At 49.9% G+C, this 20097-nt stretch overlaps 1 long non-coding RNA gene across 1 annotated transcript; it reads right to left on the bottom strand.

The window, feature by feature from the left end:
* Nucleotides 1-6906: 6906 nt before the first annotated feature.
* LOC142486112 (uncharacterized) lies at nt 6907-20028 on the bottom strand. The gene is made up of 4 exons (XR_012798803.1): nt 19896-20028; nt 18678-18911; nt 13265-13317; nt 6907-7209 (listed from the first exon to the last, which is right to left on the bottom strand). It is a non-coding gene; the product is annotated as an uncharacterized LOC142486112 (long non-coding RNA).
* Between the last annotated feature and the right edge of the window lie 69 nt (nt 20029-20097).

Here is a 20097-nt window from a genome sequence, read left to right as displayed (position 1 = left end):
GAGAATCCAAAAGAGAGTGAACTTCGTATTCCTCGTTATTTTGTACACTAATGGGATCCGGTTTAAGAGTCTGATCCGGAAAGAAGTGACTGGAGATAAATGGTTTTAAGAGGGACACATGAAAGACATTGGGAATCTTTATACTGGGTGGTAGTTGGAGCCGGAATGCCACAGGATTGATTTGTTCACAAATAGGGAAGGGACCCAGGAACTTAGGTGCCAGTTTAGGAGATGGTACCTTGAGGTGGATATTCCTAGAGGAGAGCCATACCAAATCCCCTGGTTTGTAACTGGGCGCCGAACGACGACGACGATCGGCCTGTAGTTTCGATCTGCGGGAGGAGTTGAGAAGGGTAGACTGAATCCTGGACCATGCGGTTTGGAGGGAAGAAATGCGTTCATCTACGGCTGGTACTCCAGAAGGAATGTTGGGGATGGGAAGGCAGGGAGGGTGGAACCCATAATTTATAAAGAAGGGAGACTCCCGGGTGGACTCGTTTTTTGCAGAATTGACAGCATACTCTGCCCAAGAGAGGAGTTGAGCCCAATCATCCTGGAAATCGGATATAAAACATCTCAGGTACTTCTCCAGGGATTGATTGATTCTCTCCGTTTGTCCATTGGACTGAGGATGATAGGCGGAGGAGAAGGAAGAAGAGATGCCCAATCTCTTCGTGAAAGCTCTCCAAAATTTGGATACGAACTGAGAACCTCTGTCAGAGACAATGGACGAAGGAATCCCATGAATCCGGAAAATCTGCTCCGTAAAGATATCAGCAAGGGCGGGGGAGGTGGGTAATCCTTTAAGTGAAATGAGATGGGACATCTTCGAGAACCTGTCCACGACCAACATGATAGTGTTCATTCCTCTGGACCTGGGCAACTCCACGATGAAGTCCATAGAAATGTGGGACCAGGGGCGGTCGGGAACTGGAAGGGGCAACAGAAAACCCTGAGGCTTTTGACGGAGAGTCTTGCTTTGAGCGCACGTGGGGCATGCGCAGGTAAATTCCAGAATATCTTGAGACATCCTTGGCCACCAGAAATTCCGACAAATGAGATCAGTAGTCTTCTTAAAACCTGGATGACCTGCAGATTTAGAGGAGTGACCCCAAGACAGGACCTCTGGAACAAATTTGGATGGTACAAAGAGTTTGCTGTCGGGAACGACCAAGTCCTTGGGAATGCGTCTCTGGGAGTGCAAAATCTTGTCAAGATTCTTGAAAGTAGACGTGGCGAGAATCCTCTCATGTGGAAGTATAGTCTCCAACGATTCCTCTGGCCTCTCCTCAGAAGAATGTATTCGGGAGAGTGCGTCTGCCTTTACGTTCTTGGTCCCGGGGATATAGGACAGGTGAAAATCGAATCGAGAAAAAAAAAGAGCCCAACGAGCCTGTCGTGGACCAAGGCGTCGAGCATTCTCAATGTAAAGAAGATTCTTGTGGTCCGTGAGAATAGTAAACGGCTCTTTCGACCCCTCCAGCAGGTGTCTCCACTCTTGAAGAGCCATCTTCACGGCCAGAAGTTCCCTGTTACCAACGTCATAGTTCCTCTCGGCAGACGAGAATTTCTTGGAAAAATATGCACAGGGATGTAACTTATCTTGGGACGTGGGTCTCTGAGACAGAACGGCACCAGCGCCGCAATCAGAAGCGTCGACCTCCAGTACAAAGGGAAGTTCAATGTCGGGATGACGGAGAATAGGTGCAGATATAAAGGCTTCCTTGAGTGTCTCGAAGGCGGAGATGGCCTCGGATGACCAAGCAGAAGCATCAGCTCCTTTTTTGGTGAGCGCAGTAAGGGGTGCCACAATGGTGGAAAAACTCCGTATAAACTTACGATAATAATTAGCGAAGCCTAAAAAATGTTGTATGGCCTTGAGAGAATTGGGTCTTGGCCATGCAGTGACCGCTTGAAGTTTACCGGAGTCCATCATAAACCCCTCATCGGAAATGATATACCCCAGGAACGGAGTAGAGGTCGTGTGAGAGGTGCACTTCTCCAGTTTAGCGTATAAATGGTGTTCACGGAGAAGGGAAAGGACGTAGGAGGTGTGGCATATAAGGTCCTGGAGATCTTTGGAAAAAATCAGGATATCATCCAAGTATACAATAACAAAAATATTGAGTACCTTACGAAAGACGTCGTTGATGAAATCCTGGAAGACAGCGGGAGCATTACATAAGCCGAAAGGCATTACCAGATATTCGTAGTGTCCACTACGCGTGTTGAAGGCCGTCTTCCATTCATCCCCCTTCCTGATGCGCACCAGGTTATAGGCACCACGTAGATCCAACTTGGAAAAAATCTTGGCCCCCTGTAATTTATCGAACAGTTCGGTAATAAGGGGAAGGGGGTAACGATTTTTAATAGTGATGTGGTTTAAACCCCTGTAGTCGATGCAAGGCCTCAACGACCCATCCTTTTTCTTGACGAAGAAAAACCCAGCCCCTGCTGGGGAATTGGAGTGACGAATAAAGCCTTTCTTGAGATTCTCCTGGATATATTCATCCATAGCGTGAGATTCTGGTAACGACAAGGGGTAGGTCTTGGTCTTGGGTAGGGAGTAACCAGGAACTAGATCGATTGGACAATCGTAAGTCCTGTGTGGCGGCAAGAGGTCTGACTGTACCTTATTGAAAACGTCCCAGAATTGATGGTAAACGGAAGGTAGAATAACTTCGGGAACAGAGGTATTGGCCAACAGTTGATGAGTCTCGCCTGACCTCGGCCTCCAGGAAATGGGAGTGGATGAAGTCCAGTCAATGAGAGGATTGTTAAGCTGTAGCCAAGGAAGACCAAGGGTGATGGGTATCCCAGGAGCGTGAATGGCATCGAGAACTAAGGTCTCCTTGTGTAGATGTGAAGACAGAAGCAAGGGAGCCGTCTCTAAGGAGATGTGGGCCGGGGTATGAGGACGTCCATCGATACCAACAAGTGCGATGGGAACCTTCTTTCTCACTAGTGGTATGCGGTTAACCCTGGCGAATTCTAGATCCACAAAGTTTCCTCCAGCTCCTGAGTCAATGAAAGCGGCGGTAGAAGTCTTGAACTTATCGCCTGAAAGGAAGACTGGAAATGTAAGTTTCTTAGGGAGTTCACCTTTAAGAAGGGGACGTGGAGACATTACACCCAGAGAGAGCCCCTCTGTACTCACTGGGTGTTCCCGTCCCGGACGCAGTGGACACTCCCGAACCAGATGTTCCATGGATCCGCAGAGGAAACACAATCCCCCGGCGTGGCGGAACTGCCGTATCGGTGTGTGGATGCGTTGTACCCCCAATTGCATTGGCTCTGGCAACTCCAGTGCAGGACGAAGAGGTGTGGTAGCACTTGAGGGAGCAGGAGTGCTGCTGAGAGTACTGGAGAACGGAACTTGAAAGTTATGGAAGCGAGCGCGCTGACGCTCTGAGCGGCGTACCTGGATGCGTTGATCCACTCGGATGGCCAAATCAATCAGGACCTCCAGTTGATCCGGCCTGGATTGGCGAGAGAGTTCGTCCTTGATGGGATCTGCCAGGCCTTGCCAGAATACGGAGACGAGAGCCTCTTGTCCCCAGTTAGTCTCGGCTGCAAGAGTCCGGAATTCCACAGCATACTGCGTCACCGTTCGCCGTCCCTGCGTGATCTGGAGGAGAGAAACAGATGCCATCTCCCGACGAGCGGGGGAATCGAATACCCGTTGAAACTCGGCTTTAAATGCTGGGTAATCTTGGGTAAGGTCAGAACGTCGCTCCCAAACCGGGGAAGCCCAAGCCAGGGCGCTGCCAGTGAGGAGGATATAAATGTAGGCTACCTTCTTGCGATCAGCATTGTAGAGATGGGGGGCCATTTCAAACTGCACCTCACACTGGTTTAGGAAACCCCTACAATCTCGCGGTTCACCTGCATAAGGCTTGGGAGGAGGGATCCTTACATCTGAGCTGCTAACTGCGCTTGCGGAGTGGGGGCTTACATCTGGCGGGGTCGCGGTCGGTACTCTGTCTGAGAGTATTGCGACCTGGCGTGTAAGTGCCACAATTTGATCCGCCATGGCCTGGTTATGCTGAAGCAGATTAGAGAGAAACTGCTGTAGTTCGGTCTGGTCTGCGTCTTGTGGGCTCGACATAATGTTACGCCGGTGCTGCCCGCAGACCAGACCCGTCCCCTGTGCTGAGGTGGGACGTAGGGATACACGCACCCGCAGCAAAGGGAGCGTGTCCGGAGTGTGGTGTTATTGTTGCCAGGCCAGGTATAGTAGTGAAGACAATACTTGCCGGTACCGGTAGTAGAGAAGGAGTAGTTATTGCCGTTGCCAAGATCAGGGATGCCAGAAGTCACGAAGTCCAAGTAGAGCCAAAGTCGAGAGCCAGAGGGGGTAGTCGTCCAATCCGCGTCAATACCTGAGGAGTCACTGATAGAAAAATCAAATGCTTCCATACAGAACTATGTCGAGCGACGAGTGATGGGAAGCACAGGCATAATAAAGCTGGGCAGGCCAATGGGAAAAGGGGGCAGGCCTGGAGGACTGCAAGGAGTCCTCCCTGATAGGAGAGAGGTGTTACAGCCCAGCTGAGTGTAATCATTGATTTGCCTTGAACTGTGTGATGCTTGGGGGCGACGCCTCACTGCAGCAGCAGTGGTTAAAAGTGCTCTGTTAGGCATGTGCTCTGTAAACTGAGAATGCATGCACATAACGTCTGGGGCTGGCGTGCGTGTAGGAGGGCGTGGGCGCAACCGGCGCTGAGCAGAGGAATCGCCGAGGGGAGTGATCCCGCGACGGCGGCAGGGGCGAGGAGCCGTGGAGACCGGTAAGGCAGGATTGTTTAGTGTGTCCAGGGACTCCTTGCGGAGAGGGAGTGCTTTGTGTGAGAAGCGAGGAGAACGCCGATTCCTGACACAAAGTGAGTATGTCTGCGAGAATCAAAAGTGAAACCCTTATGTAAAAGAATTAAGTCTCGTTCTACGAGACTCTCAAAAGATGACAAAAATTTGGCTTTGATGAATGAGGGGAAAAAATGTTAATGTTCCCATGACATAAATCTAATATGTTTCCCTAAGGCTCAATCTTTTGAACCTATCACACCACTTAATAGATAAGACGGAATAGCTTCAAAGCCGATCAGAGATAAAGACCCTGGATCCTTATTATGTATTTGGGAATAATGTCTTGAAATACTAGGAAGCGCGTACTTCATATACGCACTGTCCGCTCAACATACTTGGGGACCGCCTGGACAGGTGAGCAGATATACTATATGTGTGTAACGCCTGTATGCCCGCAGACCTGGCCAGTCCCCAGTACTGAGGTGGGTAAGGGTATCACACGCACCCACAGCAGTGAGGGCGTGCCCAGAGTGTGGTAATTAGCGTTGCCGGGCCTGGTGAGAAAGGGTTAAGGTATACTTGCTGAGTCCGGGGTGCCAGAGGTCGGAGGGTAATGTCCAAGTGCCAGAGTTCAAGGATTGGAGAGAGCAGCGTAGTGATTTCCGTAAGCCAGAGTTCAAGGGCAGGAGAAGGCAGCGTAGTCAAATCCAAAGCAGAGTTCAAGTTCAAACCAAAGGAATCCAAACGGGCTGGGACAGGAACCAGGGCTGAAACAGAAAAGGGAGCTGGGCATAGACATTGCACACACAGGAGCTACAGGAAAGCTATGCAGAGCAATGAAAGAGAGGACAGAGTGGGGTTATAAAGGAAGGAGGACAAACAGCAGGAAGGGGTGGAGCAGGAGTTTGTCTGGGAGCTCGCAGGGATAGGTCAGTGAGAGCAGGGGAGGAGACAGGGAAGTAATCAAGGGAAATAGCCTGCAACCTATGGGGGTGGAGCCAGTGTCTGGAGAGCGGGTGCGCACGCCCTCTGTAACACTGTTACGCGCGTGCATCGCACGAGCACCAGAGCGTGGGGGAAGCATCGCGGAGGAGGTGTTCGGCAGAGGAGTCAGAGAGGATGGAGAAGCGTAGGAATCAGGTAGAGAAGGGGCTGGGGTGACGGATGCACGCCGATGGGAGACCAGGGACCGGGAACGCGCGCGCACAGTGAGGGGACCGCGCGTGCGCGCAGAGCGTGAGCCGGAGCGTGCAGACCGCGCCGCGAGGGGATGAGGCAGAGATTGAGGAGGTAAGGAGAGGTTAGCCGGTGGAGGATGCAAGGTGACGGGGACACGCTGGGAAGAGCAAGTCCCCCGATCCGTTACAATGTGTAGACAAACAGTCTGTATGTCCTACTACTGGATATGACACTCCATTGGAGTGGGAGGTAACCGTATCCACTTTCTTACGATGTTTACACGTAAGGCACCGTGTTCTCCCACAGGAGAAATTACTATTTGAGGAACGTCCATTCATTAAACTCCCCTTGTTTTCTGTTCATAACCTGCGAGGTGCTATCATAGATAGGATACTTCTTGCTTTTTGAAATACAATTGGTATCTTAGGTGGTAGTTTATATCCAATGATAGAATCATTTAGTATAATCCCCCAATGTTTATTAAGGATTTCTTACCATCTATATATTTTTTTGAGTTATTTGCTACAGATCGGCCGATCTTTGTCACATCACTGGGGGAATTTCCTTTCCCCTGGTTTTGTTATGTTATATCTTAACTCCCTTGAATTGGTTCTTACCAGACTTTTGTGCCTTTTTGGTGTCTAATTTTCAACCTTTGCATCACACAGTTATTTATCTGTCTTATGTGTTTTTTAATACTCATTGCCAATAAAGTCCATTTTTTCTACTTTTTCATTATATATTGTTTGAGTGCACCTTTTTGACCCTTCTTTCTCTCCTTTTGTGTTACAGATATATATATATATATATATAGACAGACAGAGACACACACACACACACACACACACACACGTATGTATGTATGTATATATACATATATATATATATATATATGGGGGTCAGATAAGCCCAAATGTAACCCAATCACTGCCACAGGGGCCCGCAGAGCGATATAATAATAACATGGGCAGCGCTGTGTACATGGCCCCTCGGGCAGTAATGGGGCTAATGCTGCCCTCTGCCTGCGGGGGCCTAATCAGGGTTTGCCACCACTCCGGGTTTGATCCGGAGACTACGGGTGTCGGCCACTTATCTCCGGGCTATAGGTTTACCTGGTAAATCTCCGGGTGGCAACGCGGCCCCATTTGATGTCACACAGCCATGTTGATGGGATTTGCAGGGGGAGATGCCGGAGCGATGCCGGGAGGATGCCGGAAGACGCCGCTGAAGGTAAGAGAAATAAACATATATAAAGAAGATAAATGTAACAGATGTTATCTCCGGGTTAGCCTCCAATAGAAGGTGTCAACCCCCGGGCCCTAATGCAGCATCTGATGCTCTTTAACCACTGCACATATTTAGTAACACACTGATACACACACATCATGGGGAGCTGGGATTTGGGAGGGATGTCACTGTGTCCTACAGGAGATTGCACAGGAATAGCCCCCTCTCTCCGTCCCTTATTATGATTGGCCCTCTGATTGGGGGGGAGGGTTCAGTGCAGAGGAAACAATTGACAATCCCACCCATTTAAAGGCCCTCAACAAATGCACATTTTGTCATCTCCAAACAAACAAACAATAGGAAGACACATTTTTTGCTTTTAGCCCGGTTGCATTTGGTAAAGTATTAAAGTTCTTTACAGAGATTATCTTTGGATAACTACGTGGGGTTTGCACCTTTTAAATGACATCATCAATGTAAAGAAACAAGATACCGTGGGGCAGCGCCAGGAATTCTGGGACCGTTTCCTCTGTGCATAATGGGCCCCCCTTCCCCCCCTCCATCTCCCCATCCGCCTCATTAAGGGGATAATTCCAATTGCTCCGCTCACGTGAATGGGAGTTTTCGGACACCGCTTCGGAGCGGATTTAACCCTATGCGTGCCCCAGGACACAGTGACTACGTGTGTGCGTGTTGTTTTTCCGGGTTAGACCGCGTCCTGTGTTCCCATGGAGCACCCGACGCGTTCTAACCAGTGAGGAAACTGAGAATCCCTCTTCATCTGTTTCCTCCAAAATGGCTGCCGTGATCACATGACCACACTGCCGTAGCGGCTGTGGCACTCAAAGGGTTAATAAGTCCCTAAAACTCTTAAAACATAACAGCAAATTCCCCAGAACACACAATACAGGGTATGCAGGGATTTTATTAGTGGCTGGTTATACCCCAATGAGCTATAAGCAGCTCACATCATAATAGCCCCTATAAAGGCCCCTATAATAGCCCTATAGCCGTTCTTCCTTATGAACGCTGGCACTATTTTGTGAAGCTGCTGTATATTAGGATTTATCAAACAGATAACATGCGCCGGCAACCGCGGTTACCCAGAATCCCCCAGGTGCTGTGACGTTTGCAGACTCGGTTTTATCAGTTTACAGCAACATTTCCACCTTGTAATTTTCCCCAAATAAAGCGATTCTGTCTGCTACTGCTGAGGCCGAGTTTATTCGAGCATTTGCCCGTTCTCGGCCGCAGCAGTAACCTGGCGCGCGCCGGAGGGTGCCGGGCGCGCGCCGAAGCAGCGGAAGAGCGCCCTCCGATCGGGGCGCTCTCCCTACCGCTGCCGGGTCCCCCGGGTCCCCCGGAACCCCCTGCCGCCGTCCCCCACATCGCGGGACACCAGGGCTCCCTCGGGGAGCACGCTGAGGGAGTGCGGCTCGCAAGCCGGGACATTTCCCGGCTTGCGGAATGAGCCGCACTAGGATAAAGTGTGTCGGTAGTGTATACATTACGTTGTGCTTATACAGTATATGTTAATTACGTCCATTCATGGCCAGGTAATGTCCTGTCCTTCGGGGATTATTACTATTATAATGTCATATTCTTTCTATTTGTTATCATTTAAACAATAAAATATCTATCTTGCAGCACCTCCTCCTTTAGGGTGACAAGATTTTGAAAATGAAAAACCGGGACACATAAAAATTATCAATACAACAAATTACATTATTAAAAAATGAATATTATGATATTTTTCTAATAGTGTCACCATTGATGCTGTATTATTCATTTCACCTCTTCCCATTCTCTCTCTACCTTCTCCCCATTCCCTCTATCCCTCCTCCCCCCCCCATTTTCTCTTACCCTCCCCCACCCCCATTTTCTCTCACCCCACCAGTCTCTCTCCCTTCCCTTCCCCCGTTTCACTCCCTTCCTCTCACCATACTCTCTCCCTTCCGCCCCTCATTCTCTCCCCATCCCCCATTCTCTCCCCATCCCCCATTCTCTCTCTGTTCCTCCGCTCCTCCATTTTCTCTCTCTCAATCCCCTCCTCTATTCTCTCCTTCCCCGTCTATTCTCTCTCCACGCCCCATTCTCTTTCTGACCTGCACAGACGCACAGCCACTGACCCTGCACAGCCACTGCCCCTGCCCCTACACAGCCACTGACCCTCCCCTGCCCCTGCACAGCCACTGCCCCTGCCCCTGCACATACCCTACAAAGCCACTGCCCCTGCCCCTGCCAAGCCACTGACCCTGCACAGACCCTGCCCAGACCCTGCCCCTGCACATACCCAACACAGCCACTGATCCTGCCCATGCACAGACCCTGCACATACCCTACACAGCCACTGACCCTGCCCATGCACAGCCCCTGCCCATACCCTACACAGACCCTGCCCCTGCACAGACCCTGCCCCTGCACAGACCCTGCCCCTGCACAGACCCTGCACATACCGTACACAGCCACTGCCCCTGCACAGACCCTGCACATACCGTACACAGCCACTGCCCCTGCACTGCCCCTGCCCCTGCACATACCCTACACAGCTACTGACCCTGCCCCTGCACAGCCACTGACCCTGCCCCTGCACATACCCTACACAGCCACTGACCCTGCCCATGCACAGAACCTGCACATACCCTACACAGCCACTGACCCTGCCCATGCACAGAACCTGCACATACCCTACACAGCCACTGACCCTGCACAGACCCTGCCCCTGTACAGACCCTGCCCAGCCACTGACCCTACCCCTGCACATACTCTACACAGCCACTGACCCTACACAGCCACTGACCCTGCACAGACCCTGCCCAGACTCTGCCCAGACCCTGCATATACTGTACACAGCCACTGACCCTGCCCCTGCACAGACCCTGCCCAGACCCAGACCCTGCACATACCGTACACAGCCACTGCCCCTGCACAGACCCAGACCCTGCCCCTGCACAGACCCTGCACACACCGTACACAGCCACTGCCCCTGCACAGACCCTACCCATCCACTGACTCTGCCCAGCCACTGACCCTGCCCAGCCACTGACCATGCAGACCCAGACCCTGCACAGACCTTGCCCCTGCACAGACCCTGCCCCTGCACAGCCACTGCCCCTGCACAGACCCTGCCCCTGCACAGCCACTGCCCCTGCCCAGCCACTGCCCCTGCACAGCCACTGCCCCTGCCCCTGCACAGCCACCTGACGTCCTTGCTTCTCAGGTAGCTTGTGATTTCTCTGAGTTCGTGTCTTCTGGCGAGTGTTGTTGGTGCGAGGTCTGTGAAGATCTGTAGTTCTGCATTTTCAAAGGTGATCTTGTCTAGGTTTCTGACTTTGTTGAATATTTCCTCTTTGATGGTATAATAGTGGAGCCTTGTAATTGTATCTCTGGGTCCTCTGTTTTCGAATTCTTTCGGTCTGTATACTCTGTGGGCTCTGTCCAGTTCAAGCTTAGTGTTGGGCGCTTCAGGGAGGATACTCTGGAATAATCTGTTGAGGTAGGGCTTGATTTCCTCATTGGGGACTGACTCTGGGATGTTACGGATTCTGAGATTGTTCCTCCGTGATCTGTTCTCTGCCTCTTCTTGGGCATCCTGGAGTCGGGCAATCTGTTCTTTTATTTGGGATATTTCTCCGTCTGCCTCCACTTGCTTTTCGGTGACCGCCTCCATGGCTACCTCCAGTCCTGTTGTTCGTTCTTCCACCTCCACGACCCTGGTGTGGAGGCTCTGCATTGCGCTTTGCAGCTCCTCGTGAAACGTCTGCTTTATTTCTTTGACCCAGGCTTTTAGCTCGTTTCTGATGTCTGGGTCTTGCTCTGCGTCCAAGCCCGTTTCCTCTGGGTCTTGGGCTGCGTTACCTTTGCCTGTTAGTGAAGGTGTTGCTCTTCTTTTCGTGAAGAACGTGGAGGCTTCTGGTTTCCCTGACTTTCTGGGAGGAGCCATGTCGTTGGTGCTCAGCTGGAGGGTATGCGAGTATGTCAGTCCTCAATCTTTCTTTTTATGCTTTATTTGTCTGTGTTAGGTTATAGAAACTCAGAGTAAATCTTGTACCTTCACTGGGCTTATCTCAGTACCACAGTTGCATCCCTTCACTTGGACATTTTGTTAGTGCATGGGTCTAAGTACATAGACCCTGGTTCTTTAGCATTTCGTTGGGGGTGGGGGGAGGGGGGGGGAAGGGGGCGTGCATGTGTTCGTGTGCAGCTTCCGGTTTCGGGCTTTAGTGCTCAGGTGGTGCCCGTGGTGTACAGTCTATTGAGCAGTGGGGTATCTCCCAGGCCTCTTATTTAGGTTTTAACCTCTGGGCTCCCTTCTTGGTCCTCTCCTGCAGGTTGGTTATTTTTTGTCTCCCTCCTGCCCTCCCACCCTCTAGTCAGGGGGTCCTAGCGGACATCTTGAATGAGGGGTATGTTTTGTGAGTCTTTGCTTTTGGGCTCCTTTAGGCTGCCTGCTGCAGATTCTTGTTGGGTTAGTCACTCTCAGGTGCTCCCCCTCTTGGTCAGGGATGCTCTGAGTTAGTTCAGGTGTGGGGGCAGGGGTGTGGGGGCCGGGGGCAGAACACCACTGCTAGCACTCCTGCAGTGTGTACTGAGTCTAGATGGCCGCCGCTCCTCACTTCACTCCCCCCGCCTTTGTGCCTTGGCTGCCTGCCCTCTGCCTGGCTTGGTTAGGGCTCCCATTTGTCAGGGCCCCCTCCGCCTCCCCTCTTACCTCCGCCGATCTAGTTCCTGCGCGGTTTACCCGCCTGTGTGGACCTTTTTTTCTTTGTTTATGTGGGTTTTTAGGGCTTTGCAGGGCGCTTTTGGTGCCTGTCGCTCAGGAGCTCTCTGGCTGCACAGCTTCTTAGCTCGGCTGCTGGACACGCCCCTATATATACTTTCTTACTGTAATTCCAGTAAGTTAGGCTGTCATTATATGTGTATATACATAAATACACAGACGGACATATGCACCCAATGAGGGTTATTCATTATACTGCGATAGTGCCGATCGGGTCACTCACACAGAAACTTCCATTTTTTTCCTTGCCACAGAGTCCGGATCGGAACTAGCACAGTTTAAGGACATAGGGGGTCATGCACTAAGCTCCGATAAGTCGTTTTTAGAACGCAAAGTGCTCTTCGAACGTGATGTTGCGCTGAACACGATTCACTAAGCCACGCAAAGAGGCACTTTGCGCTCTAAAAGTGTCTTTTTTCTGGAAATTTTTCTAAGTCCAACTTTGCTCGTTCGTTACCCTGTTTGCGTGAAATTCTGCCCTTAAGCGGGATACACTAAGCTACGCAACCTTAGCGTACGTGAAAGTTGCGTTCAAGAAAACACGTCAACTCAAGGTAGGCGCAAAAAAGTTGGACTTTCTTGCTTTACATTTTTGCATACACAAAACCCATACAACAGGCCGGCGGGTGTCCCCGGCTGACCCCGCAGGGGTCCCCGAGGGAGGCCGGGGGTTGCGTGGGTGCCCCTGGCTGACCCCGCGGGGGTCCCCGGCTCACCAAGCGGGGGTCCCCGCGGGAGTGCGGGCGTCCCCGCTGGAGTCCGGGGGTACCCGCGGCCGTCCCGGGGTCCTCCAAACTCTGATTGGCTGAAGCAAAGCCTCTGTCACATGGTCTACTTGAGCCAATCAGAGTTGGGATTTCGTTCCCACGCTCTGATTGGCTACCGTACCATGTGTCGCCGGCCATCTTTGTTTTGATGACGTCATCTTAAAGGCAATTGAAGCTCAGCCATTCTGATTGGCTGGCGTCATTGCCTTTAAATGACGTCATCATTTTTTTTTGTTTTTTTCCAAATCACATATTTTTGGGCCGTGGGAAACATTTGACCAAAATGTGATGTCATAGGCCTATAAAAGCCTATGTCGTCTCATTTTGAAGCCAGACGCTGAGGAGGGAACACCTCCCCTCCTAAGAAGAAAAGAAGGGTGTGGCGTAAGAAGATGGAAGAAGACGGAGAAGAAGAAAAGAAGACCCCAAAACTGACGGGAAGGATTACAAATAGAAGAAAGAAGACACCGTTATGGATTGTAAGGGTTTATTTTTTTATGGTTACCTGTGGATTGGTTCCAGTGCTTCCGGGTCGCCTGGATTTCGGTGAGTGGGCATCTAATGGTAAGTAAACAAAAGAAAAGTTTATTATTTTTACTTTTACAGGTTTTTTTATTTTTGATTCATGTCTTTTATTTTTTCAGTCCCATTTAATGCCCGTGAATGTATCTATTATGTACCTATGGCTATAAATACATTCACGGACACTGAATGGGTGTATTATATGTGATTTTTGGATGTAAATGCATTGTTTTTTATGCTCTATTATTGCCCCTGTATGTTATGTATATCTATCTATATGTAAAGACATACAGGGATAATAATTGATGGTTTTGCTAATGTTTATGTTCTTTTCATGTATGGCTAATGTATTTATCAGCTTTATTTTGACATTGGTGTGAATAATGTAATTTGTATTTAGTTACAGGTTATTTTTAATGGCTTCTTTCTGGTAGTTAGATTAGAATGATGGTGGTTACTTTCAATTCGAATTCTTTTGGCAATGGTTTGGCTTTAGGAATTGAATAGGGAATTGTATACTTGATTTGTATTGTATTGTAATTTGTTTAGGAAATGGATTAATTGATTGATGGTAATTGTATTGATGTTGCTTAGTTTCTATTTGATTTTCATGATGGCATTGGTGGTTAGGGGACATTGTTCATAGTGTATTTTATTGTTACATATATTTTGCATAGTGTTACATGATGCACAGATTAATTGCATCATGTACACACTCCATGCAATTGTGTGATATTTCATATACATTTGTGTAGCTGCTGGTTTGTTGTTTTATATTTACAATTGCTGCTGGATTTATTGTAACATGCAATGTGGTGATTTTAAGATTAAAAATTCATGTTTTGATTTATGCATGTTTTATGTGTTTCATAATGGGCAAATAATCTATTATCCATATCTGGATAATAGTTATTTCGCACATTATTATACTGTATGTGTGGGGGGGGGGGGGGGAGAGGGGGTTTGATGTATTTAATGTATAGGTGCGGTTTATTTTTTTTACATACAGGATTGGTTCCTTTTGGTTTGCGGGGGACCTCTGGAGACCACCTGCGGTATCCTCGGGCTTCTCACGGGTACCAGGCTGCCGGGTCCACGGGGGACACTTGCAGGGAAGAACCGGTAGCCCCACATCTGTGGGGGCACCACAGACCCGTAGGAACCACCCGTGGGCCCACAGACCCCCCGTGGGAACCAGCCGAAGCCCCTCAGACACCTGTGGGTCTGACCCGGGGCACCCCAGACATCTGCGGGCCTACCGTGGAGACCCCATTGTGGCCCACGGTGACCCGCGGAGACCACCTGGTGGACCATGGCGCCTGTCGGGACCCACCAACAGGCCTCCAGACCCTGTGTGAAACATGATGCTGGTAACCTGTAGGTCTGTGAGGTGACCCGTCAGGCCCACCGGGGACTCCCGTGGGGCTGGGGTATGAACCGTGTATGTAAAATAATAAATCCTTTATTTATAGGGGGGCACAGGGGGTGGGTTATGTATTTAATAAATATAATGATGTTTATTGTGGGGCAGTGTATTGTTTTTATTGTGGGTACTGGGGGTGGGGGAAGGGGGTATTGGCCCCAAGGGTATGTGGGTAGGCTTCCCGGTTGGGTAGTGGGTGAGGGTGGTTAGGCCTCACGGGGTGGGGGGTTAGTGGGGGAGGGTATGTAGGCCTCCCGAGTGGTGGGTGAGGGTGGGTTAACCCTTAATGACTGTAGCGGTTAATAACCGCTATGGTGATTAAGGGGTTAGGGGACATTACATTGGATGTTTTTATTCTTGTGTATGTTTTGCAGCACCGGAAGGACATGGGCAGGATGAAGATGAGGATGAAGACGGCCTTCACCGTGGGTGCCTGTAAAAGGTAAGTGTTATATGTTTTTACTGTATTTATTGTAATTTATATGTATTTAAAATGGGCAAATGCATTATTATCCATATGTGGATAATAGTAATTTTGCCCATTACTGTATTGTATGTCTTAGGGGGGGTATTTAGATATAAATATTGTTTATTATTTTTGGAGGCACAACATTGGTACCGCAGGCCCGCAGGGACCCCGGGATGGCCGGGGACCACCGCGGGGTCAGCCGGGGACACCCGCTGGCCTGTTGTGTGGGTTTTGCGCATGTCCAGCTTTTTTTGCGTCTACCTTGAGCTGACGTGTTCTGATCAATGCAACTTTCGCGTACGCTAAGGTTGCGTTGCTTAGTGCATCCCGCTTAAGGGCCGAATTTAACGCAAACAGGGTAACGAACAAGCAAAGTTGGACTTAGAAAAAATTCCTGAAAAAAGTCAGTTTTAGAGCGCAAAGTGCCTGTTTGCGTTGCTTAGTGCATCGGGTTCAGCGCAACATCACGTTCTAAGAGCACTTTGCGTTCTAAAAGTGACTTAACAGAGCTTAGTGAATGACCCCAACACGGATAGATCTGTTACAGGAGCAGGATAAGTGTGAGATCACAGTTAGGTCTGTTACAGGGGCAGGATAAGTGTGAGATCACAGTTAGGTCTGTTACAGGGGCAGGATAAGTGTGAGATCACAGTTAGGTCTGTTACAGGGGCAGGATAAGTGTGAGATCACATGTCTGTTACAGGGGCAGGATAAGTGTGAGATCACAGGTCTGTTACAGGGGCAGGATAAGTGTGAAGTCATAGATAGGTCTGTTACAGGGGCAGGATAAGTGTGAGATCACAGGTCTGTTACAGGGGCAGGATAAGTGTGAGATCACACGTCTGTTACAGGGGCAGGATAAGTGTGAAGTCACAGATAGGTCTGTTACAGGGGCAGGATAAGTGTGAGATCACAGGTCTGTTACAGGGGCAGGATAAGTGTGAGATCATAAGTCTGTTACAGGGGCAGGATAAGTGTGAGATCACAGTTAGGTCTATTACAGAGGCAGGATAAGTGTGAGATCACAGATCTGTAACAGTGGCAGGATAAGTGTGAGATCACAGTTAGATCTGTTACAGGGGCAGGATAAGTGTGAGATCACAGGTCTGTTACAGGGGCAGAATAAGTGTGAGATCACAGTTAGGTCTGTTACAGGGGCAGGATAAGTGTGAGATCACAGTTCTGTTACAGGGGCAGGATAAGTGTGAGATCACATGTCTGTTACAGGGGCAGGATAAGTGTGAGATCACAGTTAGATCTGTTACAGGGGAAGGATAAGTGTGAGATCACAGTTAGATCTGTTACAAGGGCAGGATAAGTGTGAGATCACAGGTCTGTTACAGGGGCAGGATAAGTGTGAGATCACAGGTATGTTACAGGGGCAGGATAAGTGTGAGATCACAGGTCTGTTACAGGGGCAGGATAAGTGTGAGATCACAGGTATGTTACAGGGGCAGGATAAGTGTGAGATCACAGGTCTGTTACAGGGGCAGGATAAGTGTGAGATCACAGGTCTGTTACAGGGGCAGGATAAGTGTGAGATCACAGTTAGATCTGTTACAGGGGCAGGATAAGTGTGAGATCACAGTTAGATCTGTTACAAGGGCAGGATAAGTGTGAGATCACAGGTCTGTTACAGGGGCAGGATAAGTGTGAGATCACAGTTAGATCTGTTACAGGGGCAGGATACGTGTGAGATCACAGTTAGGTCTGTTACAGGGGCAGGATAAGTGTGAGATCACAGGTCTGTTACAGGGGCAGGATAAGTGTGAGATCACAGTTAGATCTGTTACAAGGGCAGGATACGTGTGAGATCACAGGTCTGTTACAGGGGCAGGATATGTGTGAGATCACAGTTAGATCTGTTACTGGGGCAGGATAAGTGTGAGATCACAGGTCTGTTACAGGGGCAGGATAAGTGTGAGATCACAGGTATGTTACAGGGGCAGGATAAGTGTGAGATCACAGGTCTGTTACAGGGGCAGGATAAGTGTGAGATCACAGGTCTGTTACAGGGGCAGGATAAGTGTGAGATCACAGTTAGATCTGTTACAGGGGCAGGATAAGTGTGAGATCACAGTTAGATCTGTTACAAGGGCAGGATAAGTGTGAGATCACAGGTCTGTTACAGGGGCAGGATAAGTGTGAGATCACAGTTAGATCTGTTACAGGGGCAGGATAAGTGTGAGATCACAGTTAGGTCTGTTACAGGGGCAGGATAAGTGTGAGATCACAGGTCTGTTACAGAGGCAGGATAAGTGTGAGATCACAGGTCTGTTACAGGGGCAGGATAAGTGTGAGATCACAGTTAGATCTGTTACAAGGGCAGGATAAGTGTGAGATCACAGGTCTGTTACAGGGGCAGGATATGTGTGAGATCACAGTTAGATCTGTTACAGGGGCAGGATAAGTGTGAGATCACAGGTCTGTTACAGGGGCAGGATAAGTGTGAGATCACAGGTCTGTTACTGGGGCAGGATAAGTGTGAGATCACAGGTCTGTTACAGGGGCAGGATAAGTGTGAGATCACAGGTCTGTTACAGGGGCAGGATAAGTGTGAGATCACAGGTCTGTTACAGGGGCAGGATAAGTGTGAGATCACAGGTCTGTTACAGGGGCAGGATAAGTGTGAGATCACAGGTCTGTTACAGGGGCAGGATAAGTGTGAGATCACAGGTCTGTTACAGGGGCAGGATAAGTGTGAGGTCACAGGTCTGTTACAGGGGCAGGATAAGTGTGAGATCACAGGTCTGTTACAGGGGCAGGATAAGTGTGAGATCACAGTTAGGTCTGTTACAGGGGCAGGATAAGTGTGAGATCACAGTTAGGTCTGTTACAGGGGCAGGATAAGTGTGAGATCACAGTTAGGTCTGTTACAGGGGCAGGATAAGTGTGAGATCACAGGTCTGTTACAGGGGCAGGATAAGTGTGAGATCACAGTTAGGTCTGTTACAGGGGAGGATAAGTGTGAGATCACAGTTAGGTCTGTTACAGGGGCAGGATAAGTGTGAGATCACAGGTCTGTTACAGGGGCAGGATAAGTGTGAGATCACAGGTCTGTTACAGGGGCAGGATAAGTGTGAGATCACAGGTCTGTTACAGGGGCAGGATAAGTGTGAGATCACAGGTCTGTTACAGGGGCAGGATAAGTGTGAGATCACAGGTCTGTTACAGGGGCAGGATAAGTGTGAGATCACAGGTCTGTTACAGGGGCAGGATAAGTGTGAGATCACAGGTCTGATACAGGGGCAGGATAAGTGTGAGATCACAGGTCTGTTACAGGGGCAGGATAAGTGTGAGATCACAGGTCTGTTACAGGGGCAGGATAAGTGTGAGATCACAGGTCTGTTACAGGGGCAGGATAAGTGTGAGATCACAGGTCTGTTACAGGGGCAGGATAAGTGTGAGATCACAGGTCTGTTACAGGGGCAGGATAAGTGTGAGATATAACTCTCATATTGTTACTTACTGTGAGGATTCGCCATCCTGATGGCTGGAACTTACCTCTACATCCCACTCCCTCAGGCACTCAAGATGCGCGATGCCACGGCGGTCCCGCTGCGCGGACGGCGCGCGATCAATCTTTCTGTCCGCGGGTTCTGCCTCCAATCTTTGTCCTCGCTCTGACGTTCCCCCCCAGGTCTAATCTGGCTGCCCCATGGGGCGCACCTGCGCGACCCAGCAGCTTATCCGCTTCCTCCTCCTTGTTCCGCCCGGGCTCACCGTTATTTTATAATACTAAATATGTATAGAGAGGCAGAGAAGGAGAAGAATAAGTCACCCTAAGTTATTAATAATCACTATTTCACATTGCGCTTTTCTCAAAATGAAATGATGCAATAACGGCAATATATTCAAAGGCTCGGAAGTGCCGTGCGTTCACCTCGACGGCCGCTGGTGAGAACTATACCAGAGTGTTATTGGATCTCCACGCTCACAATAACGTGAGGTGAGCGCCATGCCGACGAGACGCAGAACGGACGCTGTTTTCGCTTCCAGGATCCACGTTAGTAGAGACGGGTGGAATTTCAGCGGATCGGTGTCACAGAGGGCGGTTCGCGTTCTGCGGATTTTTTAGTTATTATTACCAATACGCTGCGCGGATTCCGCAGCCCGTGGGGCGGATTGGTAGACTCCAATCCGTGGATTCAGCATTAAGAATCCGCCCCACGGGTTGCGTTCAGTGGCGGAGTTTGATGAATCCGCGCGGAATTAAAACCGACCAAATCCGTATACGGATTTTACGCCCCGGAAAAAGGATTCTGGGTGGCAAGTGCGAGAAAAATCCGTGAGAATGGATGTGGGCGGATTCGCCCGCCTGTACCCGCGAGCCTCAGGGAACATAGACATAGCGCCCGTTAATTGCGCATTGGGAATCTGGGCGTCCGTGGGCGTTGGTTTGGTTGCAGTACTGCAGTGTGGCACAGGGGGCGTTGGAGTTGAGAGAATTCTCTGTTGGTGTGGTTGCAGTACTGCAGTGTGGCACAGGGGGGCGGCAGAGTACAGCTGTATCTGCGCCAGTGGTTAGGAGAAGGCCACGCCCAGATACCTGGCTCCCAGCCACGGGGGCCACGCGCTGCTATATTTGTCCCATTAAGCGGCTGTGTAAGAAAAATGCCTCAAATAATCCACAGACGGGGACTTCATGCGCGGAAGTCACGTGGTCTGGAGGGGGGAGAGACACAACGTTTACTATTTCCACCCCTGTGCACGTTTACTAACCCATTCACTGCCGTGGCTGTTAGGAAGTGAGGGACAAGTATAGATATACTAACAGGCAGTCAGGGCCGCCAACGGGGGGACAAAAGGCACGGGCGTCCCGGGTCCCGTGAGTCAGGGGGGTCCGGCTGCTGGGTCCCCTGCGCGGTTAAAAAAAAATAATAATAATGGCGGCGATTGCGCATGCGCAGAGCCTAGGTCCCGC

This window comes from Ascaphus truei, unplaced genomic scaffold (genome assembly GCF_040206685.1).
Source record: "Ascaphus truei isolate aAscTru1 unplaced genomic scaffold, aAscTru1.hap1 HAP1_SCAFFOLD_747, whole genome shotgun sequence".
Classification (NCBI taxonomy): Eukaryota; Metazoa; Chordata; class Amphibia; order Anura; family Ascaphidae; genus Ascaphus; species Ascaphus truei.
This window is presented reverse-complemented; position numbering and strand designations above follow the sequence as displayed.